Source organism: Sceloporus occidentalis, unplaced genomic scaffold (genome assembly GCF_023333645.1).
Source record: "Sceloporus occidentalis isolate IW3139 unplaced genomic scaffold, rSceOcc1.0.p SCAF_6, whole genome shotgun sequence".
In the NCBI taxonomy this organism is placed as follows: domain Eukaryota; kingdom Metazoa; phylum Chordata; class Lepidosauria; order Squamata; family Phrynosomatidae; genus Sceloporus; species Sceloporus occidentalis.
The window spans coordinates 48,218,221-48,239,391 of record NW_028316986.1 but is presented as its reverse complement, the minus strand read 5'-3'; positions in this window follow the sequence as shown (position 1 = coordinate 48,239,391).

The window sequence follows — 21,171 nt, the reverse complement described above, 5'->3', positions numbered from 1 at the left end:
CCCTAACCCTAACCCTAACCCTAACCCTAACCCTAGAGCAACATGTACGCATGTGCTGCTAGAATTGTGGAAAGTTTGGAATTTAAAGTGAACCCCTACACACATTCCTGTGCCATTTTCACCTAACAATAAAAAACCCCTAAAACTTTAAATATTTACATATGTACAAAGGAGGTGATGGGGGATGGCAGGGGGACAGTGGTGGCAGCGGAGACAGCTGTAGCTGTGCATTGCAGATTCAGCAAGAGCGCGGGGACCAAAGGAGAGGAGGCATCTATGATGCTGGTGACACTGGCAAAGTGCAAGCGGACAAGGATGCCAACACCAGCTGATCACCAGCTGGCAGGAGACCACCATTGTTCTTGGGCAGAGCGGGGGGGAAAAGTTTTAAAGGGGCTTGGGCACTTTAAATGTGCCCATAGGCTTTCTGCCGCCGCTGCTTAGCGCTGCAGCTGCGCAGCTGCGCACCCGCCAGCCGGCAAAAGAAAAAAAAAGCCCAGTTTTTGGCCGCCCGTGAGGAAGCTGCCTCTCTCTTTGCAGCGTCCTCCGAGGCGGAGGTATGGAAACTGCGGGTCAGAAACGGCCCCAGGTGAGGCGTCTTCACTGCCCCCCATGTGGAAGCCCCATCACCTGAGCCACGCCCCCGGGGCGGGCGGTCTGGAGGCTCCGTATTCAGCAGAATACACCTCCAAGACGTCTTCCCCTGCCCGTCTGTATCCCGCCATAGTGTTCTTATTTTGCCCCAACCCATAGCTACATCCCTGTCAGGAAACTGGAGTTCAGAACACAGCTGGTGGTGGAAGTGGGGGGTTAATTTCAATTTTCTACAACCCTCAGAAAAACTCCCCCCATCATTTCAGAGGGTCACACAGATCCTCACATCAGATTTTTAGGGATACTAGAGGCATAAATTAGAAAAGATTACCTCTTCATCATTCAATCAAAACTCTCTCTTTAAATCTCCATGTCCTCCTCCTCCTCCCTCTCATTTTCTTTCTCTGTTATTTATTGGCTGTTGAGCAGTGGTCTAGCAACATTGCTTTAATAAGGCACTGGCAAACACATCTCTTTAAATATAATGGGGTTAAAAGTGTTAGTGTCAGATGTGCAAGGCCTGGGTTCAGATCTCTGCTTAGTTGCAAGGTTTTCTGAGAGGACTTGATATAGATTTATCTCTTAGTCCAGGGCAATCAATTTGCGATCTTTCATATATAGTTCACTATTATTATTGTTGTTGTTGTTGTTGTTGTTATTTATTTTTATGCCACGCTTCTCCTAACAGAGACCCAAGGCAAATCACTTGCAGGTCCTAACAGTTCTACTGAACTTAGACAATGGTGAGGGGTGAAGGGAATTGCCATGAAAGACAAAAAAAGCAGATAAACCCACCTAGGGCCACAAGTTGCCCATCGTTATCTTAGGTAGTAACCCATTTCACAAACATTTTGTGAGAATAAAAATACAAAGAAAAAGTGATGTCTGCCACTCTCAACAATTTGAAGGGTAGAAAATAAATGGGAATATAAATTATTATTATTATTATTATTATTATTATTATTATTATCATCATCTATTGTATTTATTTATTTATTTATTTATTTATTTTTATCCTACTTTTCCCCTCCCCAAAATTGGGACCCAAAGCAACTCACAGTTTAAAAGAACAACACAAATTTAAAACATACAAAAATGAACATTAAAATAATTAATTATTCACATTATTAAAACAATTCAATTCTCGAGTTAAAATAATACAGTGCAATAAAAATGCTATTAAAACAGTTCAGTTAAAACAATACAACACCCCTAGCCTGATCTTTAAAAACTTTGTTTTAAAAGAATGTTGGGATAAAAAGATTTTAGCCTGCTGAGAGAAGGATAACCAAAGGGCCCTTTTTGGCTTCTTTGGGAAGGGTGTTCAAGAATCTAGGGGCAGCTAATGAGGAGACCCTCTGTCACACCCCTACCAACCATGCTTGTGATGGTGGTAGGACTAAGACAAGGGCCTGTCCTGATGATCTCAGGGCCCATGTAGGCTTATAAAGAGGGTTATGATCTGCCATGTAGCCTGGACCTGAGCCATATAAGGCTTTATAGATCACAACCATCCCTTTGAATTGTAGTTGGAAACAAACTGGTAGTCAATGGAGCTGTTTTAATAGAGGTGTGGTATGGTCTCTGTAACCTGTCCCACTGAACAGTCTGGCTATATCTGTTTGGATCATTCTTCAAAGACATCCCCGGTAAGAGTGCATTACAGTAATCCAAATGGGATGCAGCTAAGGTATGTACCACTGTGGCCAGATTTCAGTGTAACCCTCTCTAACGTGTTAGATATCCTAAATGCCTATTCCTGATCTGCCTTTAGACTGACCAGAAAAATCCCTAAGGGTCATCAGGAATCTTTCCAGATATATCAGCCTCCTGGACCATCTTAATTAACACCACCCATCCACCACAGAGGTTTTGTGCCTGACCAGACAATGATCTGCAGTAGAACTGCAGAAATTTCCACCACCCCAAAATCACTCCATCCAGTTAGAAAACAAGAGTGTGCAGCATGAGTAGGACCAGATACCACTTGGACAGACAAATGGTTGTCATGGAAGCCATGAAGTCTTGAGTTAGTCTTGATAGGGCAGTCTCAGGATAGATGTTGAAGTCCCCTAACACTACTAACTGTGGGGAATTCTACACCAACCATGAGACCACCCCAGCTGGCTCAGGAAGGGAGATTATTTAGCATTAAGGTGGATGGTACACATGCAAACTCTGTAGATTAAGGGACAGGGTACCTGGTCAATGGCATGGGATCTCAATAGACCACTGCAGTTCCATCTGCTGCACAGAAAATGCTGGAGGACAAAGCTGAGAGAGATCATGCCCACCCCCCACTTCCACCAGCTTCATCCAGCCAGATATTTATGATACAGACCAGGTCGGCATGCTCATCCAGAATCAAATCCTGAAAGGCAGTTGTTTTTCCATTCACCAACAGCTGGCACTCAATAACAGCATTTTCAACCCAAGGGGACTTTATCAAGGCTATCCACACTATTTGACCTAGGAGACAAATTGGAGGCAACCAATATCCTGTTACACTCCCCTGTTCCATGCCATTGTAACTGTCTCCTACCTCTGTATTTTCCTCTGCCCTGTATTACCCCAGTTGCTTCTGCCTGAATCTGTGCATCCCCCTCCCTCCTCTGGAGAACACATACATACAGCACTTAGTGGTAAAAATACCCAATACAATACACAGGCAGGCCCATGGTAAAGCAGGAAACAAACCTGTGCCTTTGTTGGACAGAGGGACACACTCTCATGTACCCCAGAACAGCTCCTTAAAAGGGGTGAGCCCATCTGTGACAGAGTCCTGCTTTGAATGGCACAGACAGGCAAGACAAGATGATGGGCAGTACCTTAAAAGTCATGACCTTGGTCCTCCAAAGAGAAGAGTGCCATCATTGAAGCAGAGATCCAAGGAAGCAGTAACAGACAGCAACCTCCAAATGTTCTCTATAGCCCTGTCTCAGTGTTAAATAAGCAGAGAGTGGACAGTAGTCCCTTGTTCCTCCTTTCTACTCCTGCTTTGCATCTTGTTGCCTATATGCTCTGTCACTTCAGAATTATTCCAACTCCTGTTCCCATCTCACAATCCTAAGTGTTTTCCCCATCTTTTCTCCTTAGGCTTGCCAAGACCTACCCTGGAAAGATGACTTTGCATCTTTCTTTGCTTTCTGTCATACAGAAAAAGATCCCACAGGTGTTTCTACAGATCTCACTGGGCTTGACATTTGGTCATTTCTGCGGGTTCTTTCCATTAAACAGAAAACTTTGTACATAGATGGAGATATTCCATAGCACTTGTGCCTGGAGAGCTTTGTGGCTGGACACATTTCATCAGACTTGTTGTCAGTTCCAAAACACATGTATGAAAATGAGAAGACTTCAAAAACAAATTAACAAACCAGGAAATTGATTTGTAGAAATATATTAAATAGAATTAATTTGTCATATACCCACCCTGATATTAGTAACTGGCATGGATTGTACTGTTTATTTGTCTTATTTGAAACAGCTTGAAACATTTATTTATTTTGTAAATTAGCTCAAATCCTGACTCATTTGTGACACCTTCAAAGTGGACAACTAAACAATTTAATTACTATATCTTAGCTCCAGTTAAATGGTATTGCCCTGGCCCTGATATTGTGAATGATGCCATTCCTTATTTCCATATATTTCTTACCCCCGATTCCTGCTGTTTATCAAGCTATTAACCCAGAACATGTCTTCTAGCCTCATATCTGCCAAATCCAGTCAAGAATGTTTGGTTAAGGACTGCCTCAAATGTTTTTAAAAATGCAAGTGGGTAGATAAGCTGCAGGGGTGGTGTAACTAGTGCGTGAATTACACACTCATTACATAAGCGCCACACGGGAACATGTGGACACACAGCACTTACGTAACAATGGTCAGGCCTGTGTACACAGGACGCCACCATTGTTATGCTGCTGGTATGTTCTAGGGTTAGGGACCATGCGGTTGCCACACAATCTTTAACCCTAGATTTGACACTGGTACACCACTTATTGGTGGTATGTACTGCGCCAAAGAATCCCAAAAGGTTCATGAGGCCATTATCCATGCTTGTTCTTCCTTAGCAAGCATTGTTCTTTTATATGTTTGAGGATTCTGTATTTAATCATGCTTTCTCCTAATTTATCTGGAGAGAACATTAAGGTAATTTACCAGCAATTTCCTAATTTGTATGTGTGTGTTTGGGGATGGGGGGGGGGGGGGGAGATGTTGAACAAATCTTTCTGATTTCAAGGTGACAGTAGAATTTCAGTTACACTCATAAGGAATCTACTTTAAACTTTATATTAAAATCATAGATAAAATCCAATAGTTAGGCACTGATAATATGTTTTCTGACTCTATATTTAATAATTAAAAAATGTGTAGTCTTGATTTACAGTAAACCAGACAGAAGCAACCTAATGCTGTTAAAATACCTTTGACTGCGATTCCCTTAAGCCTCAGACAACATGTCCAATAGAGATTTTGGGAGTTGTCATCTGAAACATCTAGAGGGAACTTTTTGCAGTAAACCATTGTTCTTCAGCTGAGGGCTAAGTAAATACCTACAGACAGATCTTGTTCCAGTCATGGATAAGCATTGCATTCTCTCTTGACTCGTTGCACCAGAAAGTGGATGGCAAGGCATATCTACATTCATCTTACAATGAAAGCAATGAATATAAGCAAAAATCCATCAGTGATACCTTTATTGGCCAACGGAAATGCACAATATACTTGTTGCAAGCTTTCAAAATTCCATGGGCTTCTTTATCAGGCAAAATGTTACAAACCAAACAGGAGAAGAATTAAAAAAACAAACAAACAAAAAAAAAAACAATTGGAGATGTTAGTCAGATGCCTGCATGTTGTTTCAGTCCTTAGTAAAGATGTTATGATGGGGAGGATATCTTTTGCAGGCAGGCTCCTCCTCCTTCTGGCCATACAGGATGCAGCAATACTGACTAACATCTCCAATTTTTTTTCTCCTGTTTGGTTTGTAGCATCTTGTCTGATAAAGAAGGCCATTGAGCTTTAAAATCTTGCAAGTATATTGTGTGTTTGGGTTGGCCAATAAAGCTATCATTGATGATTTTTGTTTGCATTTGTTAAATGGCCAATACAATTACTCCTGCAGGTGTTGTTGTTGTTGTTATTTTGTATGTTGAGATACTGCATTGTAGCTGCAACAGGGGAACTATGAAAAGTAACCTGTGGACTGGAACTTCAACCAAGGTAAAACATTTTTTTCTTCTTAAATTTGGACTGAATTTGCATGTTTTACCTCTACATCACCAAAATGTTCCTGATGCAAAAACATAGAGACTTCTTGAGGAATCCATTGCTTTCTGCCTACAAAAAGACCTGTGACCTCACTGGAATGGAGACATATTGGATTACAAAAGAGGGGTCCCTGTTGTGATGCAAAAGGACTTTAAATTTCCTGGACTTTGAAAATCTCCCTGTTACTGCATGTCCAGAAGGAAGAGGAGCCTGCCTGCAAAAGATAATCCTCCCCATCATAACATCTTTACTAAGGACTGAAACAACATGCAGGCATCTAACATCTCCAATTGTTTTTGTTTTGTTTTGTTTTCTCCTGTTAGGTTTGTAACATCTTGCCTGATGAAGAAGTCCATGGAGCTTTGAAAGCTTGCAATGAGTATATTGTGCATTACAGTTGCCCAACAAAGGTATCACTGATACATTTTTGTTTGTATTTGTTAAATGGCTAACAGAGCTACTCCTGCATGTTGAAAGCAATGAAGTGTGGCTGGATAATGCCACTCCTTGGGTCTCAAAAAAAGGAAGTAGAACTCAATGGAAAGTATATTCTTTGCATGCAAAATGTCTCAGTTTCATTTCCTGGCATCTTCAGTTGAAAGAGTTAGATAGTCAATGAGAAATATCTCAGTCTGAAATCTGAAAGAAATGATATTGGTCAAAGTAAGGAGCGTTACACATGCGCCGAAAGTACGTGTTAGGGTTAGGAAGGGGCATATTAGGGTTAGAAAGGGGCATATTAGGGTTAGAAAGGGGCGTCTATTCTAGACGCCCCTCAACCCTAGTACAAACTGGGTCCGTACAAAATGGTGGCGCCCTTCCACACGGGTGCTGCCATCTTGACATAACAGACGCATAGCGTCCGGACGCCACACAGAGAAAGTGATGCCACGAGTGCGCGACTAGCGCCTCGTGGCACCACTTCCGGGGCGCAGAAAGAAGTGGCATTTTTGGGCTTCTTTTTTGCTGTGTCTGGGAACCGTGCGGTTTGGCCGCTGCGGTTCCTGGACGCAGCAACCGGAAGCGCTGGCAGACCACCACTTTCAGGCGGTCTGTAACGCGCCTAAGACAGCACTTGGTTAGATGGACAAACAATTTTATATCGTATAAAGCAGCTTCCAGTACATTGAAATGTTCATCAGGTTACATGCTTATCTACTTTTGAGGAATAAAAGTGATCTTCCTGAAAGTATGGGCCCTAGATAATGGGGCGAGGATGTGTCTCATTATAAGACTGTTACACCCAGACCCTGGAAAAATGTTGATATTATATTTACATGCATAATTAAAACTTCTCCTCCTTTCTCTATGCACGTGTGTGTGTGTGTGTGTTGCCCTAGTCACTATGGCATTACATATTTCTGTAATTTTGAAATCTTGTTTCTTGGAGAAATGATAAGCTAAAAATATAAAATTGAAAAGGGAAAATTATTCCTTTTACACATTATTCAAGAAACACAGTGGCCCATATGTTAAGTCTGATTTTCAAACAACACTTTCAAAGCTTGTCAATTTAAAAAGGATATTGGGAACATGCTTGTTTGGGACTTCATTAAAGCTTATATTTGATTTTCACTGTTTGCAATTTTGAATTGTTCCATTGCTTGGTCTCTTTTCCACATTTTTAGTACCAGAAGTATTGGCAAACCTGCAATGAGACAAATTATTTTTTGTTTCCCAGGATGTACTTATTAGGATATTCTAAACAAACTTTTAGAAACAAAGGGAGATGAGAAAGAAGCTGCCAGGATTTCCTCCACTAAAAGCTTATGATGTATGTAAATTAATTAGGGCTAAATACAATTGTTTGTTCCAACTACAGTAGACCCATTGAATCAGCATTGAATCAGCAGGATTTACATAACTAAAGAGTTGCCATTCAGTAGTTTATTTAATGACTCCATCCAAGGTGCGACTAGCAATTGGATTTAACCTTTAGCCTTGTAGGTGCTACAAAACTTATCACTGCTTTTCCACTGAACACATACTTTGACAGCTCAACAGTGGGAGCAATGGGTATTTGAACAATTATTGTGTACCATGCAGGGGAGTGGGAGTTATACTTAGGAAGAGGGTTCTTTTCTTGAATTTCATACACAACTTCATACACAAAAATTACAAAAGCATTAAACCATCTTTCCAATCAAAACACTACTTTTAAGTTATTGTTTTGTGTGTTCAAATAATTTCTGACTTCTGGCAACCCTAAGGCAAACCCTATCTTCTTGGGAAGTTTATTTGGAGAGGATTTGCCATTGCCATCCTCTCAGGCTGAAAAAAAGGTCCAAAACACACTGCAGAAATAATTCAGTTTCAGACCACTTTAACTGCTCTGGCTCAATGCTAAGCAATTTGGGGTACTGAAGTTTTGTGAGACATTTAGCCTTCTCTGTCAGAGAGCTCTGGTGCCATAATAAACCACAATTGCCAGGATTCCCTAGCACTGTGCCAGGGCAGTTAAAGTGATTTCAAACTGGATTATTTCTGCAGTGTGTTTTGGACCAAACTAACTTGCCAATGGGTTTCCATGGGTGAGCCAGAATTCGAACCCTGGTCTTGAAAGTCTTAGTCCAATGCTCAAGCCATTAAACCATGTTGGCTCACTTACTTTTAAAGAATTAACATTAGAAACTCAGAACAATTGAAATACATATTTGATACATATTGGATACAAAAAAACAGCAGACCTAATTGCATATCTCTCTACCGTCTGATCAGTTAATACTGAAAGGCCTCCTTAAACAGGAAACTCTTTGCTCTTCCACCAACATAGTTTCCAAACCCTGTTCTGTACAATGCAGATCTTGGTCCAGTGCCTTCCAATACTGGATAAAGATTGTTTATGGTGGTCTATTTTTAGGTTACCTTTACATCCTAGAGAAAAGATATTTTATCAGTTCATGGTTTAAAAGTTTTACTATTAAACTGCTTTTATTAGGCCTCTGTATGGATTCACTACACTCACAAGATTATTCTGCTGTAAAATCTCTTTTAGAAACCCAGATCAAGGATATTGATTTCCAAAATGCTATATTAAATGCTTACAGAACTTGTTCCCTGATACGTTTTGGCTTAACTTTGGAATGTCCTAGATATGCTAGATAATGGAATAATCTGACCATACCCAGCTATTGTACAATCTTTGCTATCCTAGATTTAACTGTCTCCCCTCCAAAATATTGGAATGATGCTATTAGGGTGTCCCACAGGAAGGCTTGTTTTGTTTGTTTTGCTTAATCCTCTTGACATGGAACCCAAGGAAATTTGCAACCATTAACTTAGTAGGGCATATAAACATTTAAAAACCTTAACAATAAATTTAAAAGTGTGCGTGCACACACACACACCACCCAATGGCATCACTGGTGAGTGTGTGTGGGGGGGGTGGGTGGGCAGCACCAAGTGACACCCTAAGGGTGGGTGACACCACTGCTCCTCAAACACCTACTTTTTGGCAGAAATGGGCTGTGGCATTCATCTGCTTCACTTTAAAATGCTTTAAAAGATGGTGGGAGTTGGGTGAAGCTCAGTGGGAGGAGAAAGAAGAGGCCCTGGAATTTTCTAAAATTCAAATTTCAAAATTTAAATGTTTAATTTTTTTAAAAAAATGTTTTTTGAAACATGGAAATGTGGGAATTATGATTTATAAGCAAGTGCAGAAAAAAAAGCATTGCTAAGGATTCTGTATGGTGTGAAACTAGAGGAGGTCAATGGGGGGGGGGCATTTGGCACCATGAGTTATTGCACTTGGTGACACCAATTCTAGGGATGCCACTGACTCCACCTCCACCACCTTCTGCTCAACGAGTTATTGCCAAATGCCTGTTTAGATCATGGATGGGTAAACTGTGGCTTTCAGGTTGCATGAAGTCTTAGGGTGTTTTTGTTGTTGTTGTTGTTGCTGTTGGTAGCTTTTTCCCTTTTGGGAAAAACAGGGTCTGGCCCCCAGGTGCCTCCAAACAGCCTCTATAGGGCATGCTTAAGGTCTCCTTGACCATTTTAAACCCAGGAAAGGCATTTTTATTAAATAGGCAGGGGTCCCAAGACACTTCATAGATCACTTCCTGTGACCTCAGATCACTTCATGTTGCAAAAGGGTAAAAAATGTGGTGATTATCCCCCACAAACTCAAGAGGGCATTTGGGAGGCATTTATCAGAAAATTTGATATTTTGGGGAGGAGGTTGTGTGTGGTCCTTCATGGTTTTCTGTGGGGCTAATGAGGCTCTCTAACACCCAACAATTCATATAGATGGAAAGATTTTTACCTGCTATCAGAAGGATTGCAGAGGGGACCACCTGTATCTCCCAAGGGACAGAACTCTATGGCATCAAAGTAACCATTGGGTAACCCTGTCACATGTCCTTACCATACGCATCTGTGATGACAAACTGATAAGTCTGTGGAAAAAAGACAAACTTAATTAGTGGCTAAGGCCCAGTACAGATGGCACGAAAGTGCCATGTTGGGGCCAAAAGAAGGGCTGGGGAGCACAGAGCAACAGCACACTCCCAGCCCTACTACGTATCTTGGCATGGCGACCTCCATACGCAGCACACGACAATGTAGTCACATGTATGCCACAACCAAATGGACCAGCACGTGCCTGATGGTATCGCTCCACTTCAGGGTGCTTAGGATGCCCTATTTGCAGCGCGAGAAGGAGCTCTGAAATGGAGCTCCTTCTGGGAGGGTGCCTCGTTCCCATGGCAAGTAGATTGCCGTGAAAACGAAGCCAGGGAGAAAGGGGCTGAGCAGCCCCTTTCTCCTCTGGCTGTGCCTGTCACGGTGTCCATGGGGCATGAAGCCCCATGGACGCCCCTTTCCAGGCCACAGAGAAGCGGCATTTTGCTGCTTCTTGGTGGCCTGGAAAAGTGGCAGATTGGGGCCTCTGGGGCTGCTAATATGGCTGACCTGGCCCCAATCCACTGTGGAAAGGGGCAACTGCAGGCCACCCCTTTTCTGCAGTATGTACCAGGCATTCGTTCCTTTTTTTCTGACCAAAGGCTTTTCAATATGACTTCTTAATCCTATTTAGAATTTATTTCTCATAGTTTTACCTGTTGTATCAGACTGTATTTCTAATAGGTATAGTAAATACTGGTGCAGTATACATTATGAGGGTCAGCGTGGCATAGTGGCTTGAATGCTGGACTATGACTTTGGGGCTTGGCCATGAAACCCACTGGGTGACCTTGGGTTAAGCACACACTCTCAGCCTCAGAGCAAGGCAATGGCAAACTTCCTATGAACAAAATTTGCAAAGAAAGCCCCATGATAGGGTTGCCATAAGTCGGAAACGACTTGAAGGCACACAACACATACAATGTACATGTAATAATTGTACTTTCATGTTTATAATTGTTTTGTTAAATGATTTGATGATTCATGTTTTTATATTTTTAATGATTGTGCATGTATTCTACTGCTTATTTCAGTGACTGAGACCCTGTGCAGCAGTTATGCACAACACATGCACCGGCTCCGCCCCCTCGGTGGCATGATGCTGCGCACTGCACTGTATGGCGCATGGTGTCATGACACTCCTCTGGCTCTGCATCTTCACAATGTAGTTTTGAAGGAGTGGCTTAAAGTTACAGTGCCACAGCTATCAGGCCTTTTCCAGAGTGCAAAAAGGACCCACTTTTTGTGGCTCCTTTTCATGCCCCGGAAAGGCCAGATTGGGGCCACAGTGTGTGGTTGCTGCTGTCCTGATCTGGCTGTAAAAGGGGAGGCTGAAGGCCACCCCTTTCAGACTGTCTGAACAACCCCTTAGTGACTATACAGGAGTATGAAGTGAGGGATCTAACTTTCTAGTAAATTATTTCAGATGAAAAGTTTTGCACAGATGGAACATTGTGAGCATTGTCACTGAGCTAAACCCAAGACCCATTAAAATCCATTTAACCTATATAGGTGGTAACTAACCTCTTCCTTTCATTTCACTAGTTCTGCAGTAGATAGGACAAATATTGAATGTAGCACTTTGTCATTAACACTCATGAAGCCAATGCTTTAGGCCAGTGGATGGCTATTCTCTATCTCCACTATTTGTCAGAAAGCAGATCTTTATACTGGGGGGCAAACTGAAACAACTCCAGCTTTTTCTTTGAAGAAATCAGCATTTGCTTTATGTTATCCTTTTGGTTAAGTATCTATTGCTACTGCCAGAAATTTTAAAGAAGTCATTAGTGCTGGAAGATAGAAATTTCGCTTATCTCTTTTTTCCCATTCAGGTGAATGACGATCCACCAAAGCTACTCCAGTATGAGTCAGCAGCAGCAAAGCAGGTTAATACAGTGCACTCAGCCTGTATCAAACAATTACCATTTCACTCCCATCTACACATATAAGAAAGAAGATCAAAAGGTTATTTAAGCCCAACTGTTTGTGTACTTGTCGTGATGCTTTCTTTTCTTTTAAAGGGCAGAACACTAGAGAGAGTGCATTAGAGCAGAATAATAGCCCTGTTGAATTAGATCAAGAGCTGTCTAGCCCAGTATTCTGTTGGTCAAAATCAGTTGATTTTGGAAACCAAAAGAGATGGCAAGAATATTCAAAAATATTTGAGAATGCTTTAAAATATGTTTCTTAAGTTTCAGGTAAACCCTGATGAGAAGATTCCTGGAAAAACAATTATCTTCACAGTTCAGTACTTGTTGTATGAAAAATTCACCATTGAGGTTTTTGTGGGTGTATATAGCAAGTAGCATTTTCTCCATAGCAAACACAATTTTCTCCACAGAAGATAATATTTCTGTAGCTTTCCCTGCAAAAGAATGCAAACTTTGTGCGGAATAACTCACGAGCTACACTTTGTAATGAGATTTTGTAGCACTTTTGCGACTAACTGAAAGAAAGAAGCTGGTAACATGAACTTTTGTAGACTTCAGTCTACCCCCTCCCATCTGCATCTGAGGAAGCAGGCTGAAGTCTATAAAAGCTCATGATACCAGCTTCTTTCTTTCAGTTAGTCTCAAAGGTGCTACAAGATTCCTTTGCACTCTATTTCCCCAGACTAATATGGCTGTGCCTCTGAATTCCCCAACTATGGGGTTTATCACATGGGGACAACTGGAAGTATAAATGGTGATTAACACATCAGAATCATGCATTCATGATTAAGATTTTCACATGACTTCGTGCTCAAAGAACGATTATCCTGGGAATATCCTGTGATAATCACACAATTGTGCTAATGGTTTTCACACAACGTCGTGATGAAAAGTGCCATGATCCCATGAATAACAAGACAATAAACAGCAATAAATCATTCACAAGATTTTCAAATGAATTATTTTTTTGCTGTTTATTGCCTGGTTACTTCCTGGTTATTTCTGGGATATTGACTCTTGTGTGTGAAAATGTTAATTGTGTTTTAATTGCAATTGCATGATTCCCAAAGTGGATATTATGCCCCCCTGTGAAGGGATAAGTGAAGAGCAGGGGGTGGTGAGGAAAAAAATGGGGGTGGCAGAACGGCTTTCAGTCAAACGTATTGCTGTGCAAGAAAGACAAGAGAAACCAGCCTTTAGGACCATGGTGGGGACAAACATTCCATGAAACCTCTTTTCAGGGTCCCTTAAAACCACTGCACAGCCTCACTGATTCCTTCATGTGGTGGTATCTCTGTTCTTTGCCTGCCCATGTAAGCTCATTCCCTTAGCCACGTCTTTTACTATTTGTGACAGGAGACTTGTGAGGCTTGGATGCAAGGCATCATTTCTGTGGCTTGGGGCAGTGTCATTTGGAGACTGACTGGAGCGAGGAGTTAAAACAAGGGGTGATGGGGAAGAAGAGGTGGCAAAAAGGAACTTTCAAATTTGGGACACTACTTAAACTTTGTGAGCTTTGTTGGGACTTGCCTAGTAGATTGGAGCGGTGCTGTTGTTCTTGGTTTTTGTTTTTATTTTTTGTCAATCAGGCTGAGAGAAGAGTTTAACAGAAGAAACAATATTTTCTTAGGGAAGGGGAAGGACTTGAAGCTGTATGGGAAAGACATGTCTCTGGGGAAGAAGAGGGAGAAGTATCTAGGACTGATTCGTAGAAAGAGATTTTCACTTTAGAGGAGCTCATGTAGTTAAAACATCTCCATTTCCCTGCCTGTCCATGCAAGGATCCAGCCCAGAGTATGTGACCTCTCTAAACCACCAACATACAAACACTGGTTTTGCCCTTTTCTGCCCCAATGCAGAAGGATTGGGAATTCTTCCTCATCAAGGAGAAGCTTCTCCATTTGCCCCCAGTCACCTTGGGAACAGGAACAGTTGAGATGTGACCAAGAGGTTTTTTGCCCACACTGGCCCATGTGTCTGGCATAGGCAAGAGGCTTCTTGGTTGTTGCTCAGCCAGCTGCTTGCTTGCTACACCCAAGGTGACTGGGTGCAAAGGGAGCAATGAGCAAGATTTGTTGTTTTAAATTTGAAGAAGAATAGTAGACCTAATATCAAGAAATAGGCATTGGAGGATGCTCAAACCACTACACCATGCTTACTCGTTCAAAGATCTTACAATGGTCTCCTTGCATACCCATTCAGACTAACATGGCAACAATCTAGAAGAATTTTTTCCTGACATTTCACCAGAATCTGTGGCTGGCATCTTCAGAGAATGCATTTTCTGAAGATGCCAGTCACAGATGCTGGCAAAACATCAGGAAAAATTTCTTCTAGAACATGGCCATATAGCCCCAAAGATCTACAAAAAACAATGGATGCTGGCCATGAAAGCCTTCAACTTCACATAACATGGTAATGTATTGAATACTCTCAAATTGTATCCAAGAGCACAACTGATTTAGCAGTATATCCAGTTTAGAAACCTGATCCTTACTCAGGAGAATGGCCCTCTCTAAAAGAAGTAGGATGTTCCATTATCTTCTTATTTATGTTGAGACTGATTTTCCTCCCATCCTCACAAGCTTTCTGAGCAATCCCTATGCTCTTAGAAAATAGTAAGAAATCTACTTACTCAGGTGATAATGAAGGCACTTAAAGAATTCCCTTTGTGGCAAGAAGAAAGTTTGCCTAAGCAGACAGCTTTTAATGAATTGACATCATTAACAGAAATATGCTTAAAAAAACAAAACTTTCAAGGGACAGATTAAAACATAGCTGTAAATAATCAGTTAGTCTGAGCCATTTTAGGTTGATACAAAATTATTTTAAACATATGACAATAGAAAATTACATAAAATCTGTGTTGTATGGTGTAAAAGTGATGCATACTTTTTCAGGAAGAGAAGTTTCACACCTTCTCACATTTTGAAATAACTATCACTTCCTTTAAAAAAAAAGTCACAAGGGGAAGCCTTTGGGAACATTTCTTTTCACTGGTTTGGATTATCTTTTCTTGCCATTAATTTTAGCTTTCACATGATTGTCTGGAAATTGCATTTTTATTTTTGTATCTTAAACTGTATCATATCTTAGATAATTATTTTTAATAAACAATGAATTATAGTAACATAAGATACAGAGCTACAGTCAAAAAGATAGTGTAGGGTATACACAATTTCTTCCCAAACTAAATGTTGTGAGAATTTTATCTTTCTGTATCAGGATATTATCAGGATTTGGAAAGTTACTCTTAAGGAATAAACAGTTAAGTTGAAGGCTTTCATGGCCAGCATCCATAGTTTTCTGTGGGTTTTTTGGGCTATGTGGCCATGTTCTAGAAGAGTTTCTTCCTGACGTTTCACCAGCATCTGTGGCTGGCATCTTCAGAGAATGTTTGCCTGGAAATGACTTGGCTATGTATATTGTGTGACCTGGAAAGGCAGGAGTGATTTGCATGTGTATTGTTTTGTTGCTAATGGCAGGCCTCAGGGTGGGAGGGTATGCAAAAGAAGATTAGTGTCTGCTTGATAGTGCTCATTGTCTGCTGGGAGATTTCTCATTTGCATTTGTTGAGTCTTTATCTTGCTATTTTTCAGGACTGGTAGCCAAACCTTATTTACTTTAAGGTTTCCTCTTTCCTGTTGAAATTGTCCAGGTGTTTGTGGATTTCAATGGCTTCCCTGTGCATCCTGTCATGGTAGTGGTTGGCATGGTCCAGGATTTCATTGTTTTCAAATAGTATTTTATGCCCAGGATGGTTTGTGGCATGTTCTGCTACTGCTGATTTTTCTGGCTGGCCCAGAACACGAGAGACATTGCAGTGTTCCCCAGGGGGCAATTTCCAGGAACGCTTGAGAAGCGTTCCTGAAAATTGCCCCCTCTGGGATGCATCTGGAATGGGATGGGGACACTTGGTGGCAGTGGCAGCATTTCAAATGTGCGGTAAAATCCATTCCCTGCCGCCTCCTGTCCCCACAACATTCCCTTTTGGAATGCTAGTGGCCCATTCCTGGGGCAATGTGGTAAAGTTCTCTGTTTGTGCTTTCTTCAGCTCAAAAAATTTATTCCAAATCTGCATATAAGCAGGATGCATGTAATTACATATATCAGAAAGTGCTGTATGTAAAATGTGCATATAAGATGTATATAAGCACTATTTTAGGAAAGTTGTATACGAAAATGTGTATCTGATAGAAAGATTGGACAAAATTTGCATATTCAGGGAAACTGGAAAAAATACAAAATACAAAAATTCCTGTATTTTTAAAAAATGCAGACTGATACAGAAATTATATGGAATTCATTTATGTTTCAATATATGCAAAACTGGCCTAGACTGGATATTGATTTATTTGTCCATCCTGATTACCAGTGAAGAAATGCATTTCTGTTATGCAGTGTTTTGCTGCTGTATACACATACATGGGCATCTATAAAACCTCACTTAGCAAGCAACTTGATTCAGTGATGCATAGGGTAATTCCAAGATTGCTTTCTTTTTCAGTGTTTTCTGATTGTTGATCACAGGAAAGAAAAGATGCAAAAGAAGAAGAAGAAGAAGAAGAAGAAGAAGAAGAAGAAGAAGAAGACGACGACGACGACACTTGGCACTGTGTTTTGAATAAATTCAAAAGGGAAATGAAGACAAAACAGAGCAAGAAAGTATTTTTAATGCACATGGTTCCACTTTGGAAACAGTAATCATGCAATTCACAAATTCCAGATTCAAATCTGTAAGAGATTTGAACAGTAAGAATTTTGGAATGCCATATCTCAGTCAATGAAAGAAAGAATCTGGGTCGTTTCATAGAAGACTGACAAAATTAGACTAGCACAATGTTTGTGTATCTATGGATTCTTGTTGTGTGCCTTCAAGTCATCTGTAACTTAGAGTGACCCTAAGCTGAACCTCTCACAGACTGTCCTTGGCAGAATTTATTCAGAGGATATTTGCCCTTACCCTCCTCTGAGGCTGAGAGTATGTGATTTGCCTGAGCTGAGTGGGTTCCCATGGCCAAGCAGGGGTTGAAACCTTGCTGTCCAAGTTTCCTAATCCAACACTTAAACCACTGCATCACACTGGCTCTCACTGTCATCCTGCATTCTTCCATATCCAAAGTCCGATTCTACCCACCTCCTCATGGTATGAACATGATCTGAATTCTTGACATCTATGCCAGCAAAGTGTAAACTCTGGAAGGTTCAACCAAGTTTGTAAAGCTTCCATTATGGTAATGAAAGCATAGTGTGTGTGTATGTCATCTGTTTCTATCAATATGAATGTAGTGACTAGATCAATGGAACAGATAGTAGCACTCTATTTTGCTTTGGTCAGACCCCATTTGGAATACTGTGACCAGTTCTGGGCACCACTATTCAAGCAGGTTATTGACAGGCTGGAGTGTGTCCAGAGGAGAGTGACCAAAATGGTGAAAAGTCTAGAAACCATGTCCTATGAAGAGAGCTTATGGAGCTGGATATGTTTAGCTTGGAGAAGAGAAGGTTAAGGGGTGATATGATAGCCCTATTTAAATACGTGAAGGGATGTCATATTGAGGTTGAAACAAGCTTTATTTTTTGCCACTCCAGAGACAGGACCATGAAGTAATGGTTCAAACTACAAAAAAAAAAAAAAAAGAAAGAAAGAAAGAAAGAAAGAAAAGGGAAGGGAAGGGAAGGGAAGGGAAGGGAAGGGAAGGGAAGGGAAGGGAAGGGAAGGGAAGGGAAAAAGTCAACTACAAGTTTTAATTCACCTTAACATTAGGCATAACTTCCTCACAATAAGAGATGTTTGACAGTGGAACACACTCCCTCGGAGTGTGGGGGAGACTCCTTCTTTGGAAGGTTTTAAGCAGAGGCTGGATGGCCATCTATTGCAAGTGTTTTGATTGTGTATTCCTGCATGGTAGGTGGTCCGACTTGATGGTCCCTTTAGTATCTTCCAACTCTATGATTCTGTGATGAGCCTAGATAACTAAATAGACACTTAACACCTTAAGTGTAGCTACCACCAGGTTATACATTACCTTGCAGCTAAACACTGAGTAGTTGGAATCTAGATTGCTTAAGAGACTACCTAAAAATTGAAAGAATGGTATCACTGCCTTATTATTATTATTATTATTATTATTATTATTATTATTCAGGATTACATTACTCTCTCTCTCTCTCTGAGTATGTATCATATACAGTAGATTATAGAGAGATGAACCCAAAATGTTAGTAGTGAGATCAGAGTAGAATGAAATGCAAGAAATTTCAAATGATTGTTTTCATCCTATGTGCTTAGCTAATTTGACGATATCAACACTTTTTCAGTATAGAATACTGAATGTCTTTATACTGAATGATTTTATTCTGTAATGTTATATTAGGATTATATTTTGCTAAAGCTCATGGGGGAAAAAACCAAATATTTGGATGAGGGATGGGGAATAATGGTAGATAACTGTTTATTATACTGCTTTAGCGTGTAAGATGAACAGGAAGTTATTTTTCCATTATTATAAAAAATTAATATGTAAAGTTTGATAGTAAAGAAAAAATACACTTGAAGCTCTGTGGGAACTAAACAAGGGATGGCAGGGAGTAAGATGGCAAAATCTGATTAACACACATTCCTAAATTCAATTAGAATTCAAATATTAGTTTCTGAATCCAAAAAGACGTATTCAAATTTAGCAACCTGGATAGTAAGAAACCACGTCCAGGCTCTGCACCTCTGTTTATGCCCTTTATATTGGGCCATGATCCAGAGCTCCATGTCTGTAGAAGCCTTCTATTTCCTGAAAGGAAAATTATTTATATATACATATAATGCCATGTGTACTTGTGAGTGTTGATTGAAAAATCATTGTTTTGTTGACTAGCTAAAAGGATATGATGCATGTATGTGTGTGAGGGAGATCAATGATGTGATGCTTTTTGTTTCTTCCACTGGGTGCCACTATAATGCTGCTTCTACTGGGAGAACCCAGAGAGGCCCCTGGAAAGTAGCCCTTCCTTTCCATGATAACCATGGTATGGATGTGAGGGCAACTTGTTCATTGCTGATATCTATGGTAAGGGAAAACTAATCTTTTTAATGGGATCAGACTATTGTTATTTTTTGCCTACACATTCAGTTAGATTAAGAACATTACTGCACATGGCCCCATTGTCGCAGCAGTCACACTTTTAATAAAAAAAATGTGAACTTATCGCTTTTAGGCAGCCATCTTTAAACAGAGGCTGGATGGCTATTTGTCAGGTATACTTTGATTGTGATTCCCTGCATGGCAAGGGGATGGACTAGCTGGCCCTTGTGGTCTCTTTCAACTCTATGATTCTATGATCACAGCACCTTTTGCAATTGTGTGACTGGGGCTTCCTTAGCCCTGCCTCCCTGCCTAATGCCCTGCCCAGAATGCCTTTAGGGCTTTTTTGATAGATTTTTCTCTTTGTTCTGCACTGTATTAGGGCTCTGCACCCCCAAACTATATTTTAAAAAGTAAAAATAAAGAAACAAAACAGAGAATTTCTAAAAAGATAATTATGGTGCTTCAGAATAGCAAAGGGGAGGAGGGAACATTGACAACCCATGTCTGGCAGTTGCACAACTGCCCCAGGAGAGACATTCTCATCTGCAGACGAGTGTGATTGCTAGGTCAATCTCAGGTTTCCCTTGTGAATGAAAAGGGATGGGTGGGGGATAGGGCAGCTATGGGTTAGAGTCATTGTCATGCAATGAGTATCACCAAAGCTGCTCCCTTCCCAGTGTATTCACAGTTTAAAACCGGTATGCAGTAACTGCCTAAAAATAAATTGCTTTTGGGGGGAAAAATGAAAGGAGAATGGGGCTCCTGTGAGGTTCTGGTGCTTACTGTAGCTATGAGATATGTCTGGAATATGTGTCCTGTCTTTACTGTAGTTATGAGATATCAGTGGAATATGTATCCTGTCTTATTATGTTCAGTCATCTTTCTGGCAGCTTCTTCAGCTTTCCACACTTCAGTTAAAGTCTGGGGAAAGAATGCATGGGGCATTTCCTCCCAATTAGAGCAGTTTCATATAAGAAAGCCCAGGACGCTAGGGAGGCTGCAGAAGAACTGAAATGTATATAATAGAAAGGGGGGGGGGGGCAAAAACAACAATACCAACTCATAAGGCACACTCCAAACCTCCACTGAAATATATTCAAAATAAAGATGAAGCAGAACAATGGAAGCCTCTTTCATGGGGGAAGAAAATGAAAGACATATTTTGGCGTAGCATGAGTTTCTCCTCACACCTGCTATAGGGGATTCAGAAAAGGAGTATTATTATAAGTATTTACATTAGAAGTGAAATATATCCACAGTGATCCCATGAGAATTTAACATTTGGGAGACTATCAAGGGTCTCCCAATGCTTTCCTGCCCACAAGGGAGACAGACAGGTTCTCCACTGTGGAAAATAACTGGAGCTAACCCAACATTTGAAAGTTATGAGATCTTGCACTTTCTCATGCACATAGGAATAAAAGGACATTATGCAGAATTCCCCCCAGATATTCCTTGAATGTCTCCTGGTGCCTCTCCTCCAAAAATGACACAAAGTATGAGGCCTTATGAGCAATGCAAACTGGTGCCCAGACCGCTAATACAGTTGATTGTGTTTCTATTTGCAGTGGAAGCGCATAAGCCAAAAGCTCATACGAAAAAAGAAGGGACAAAAGGGAATGTGTTACTGCCATTACTGAGTGGAAGCCTCATATCTTAGTGACCAAGTTGGCTCAGTAAGTAATTAGGAGGAGAGAAAGTGTGTGCTATTGGCATGTTGAGTAAAATCCATTATTTCCCCACAGAACTCTTTGAGTAGTTCCTTATCACATGCCAAAGCGATTTATGATTAAGCAATAGATATCAATTATCACATAAAAGCCTCTTTGCTCTATCCTCTTTTGTCATTACTTGATTAAAAGTAGAGAGGGGGGAAAGATAATTAA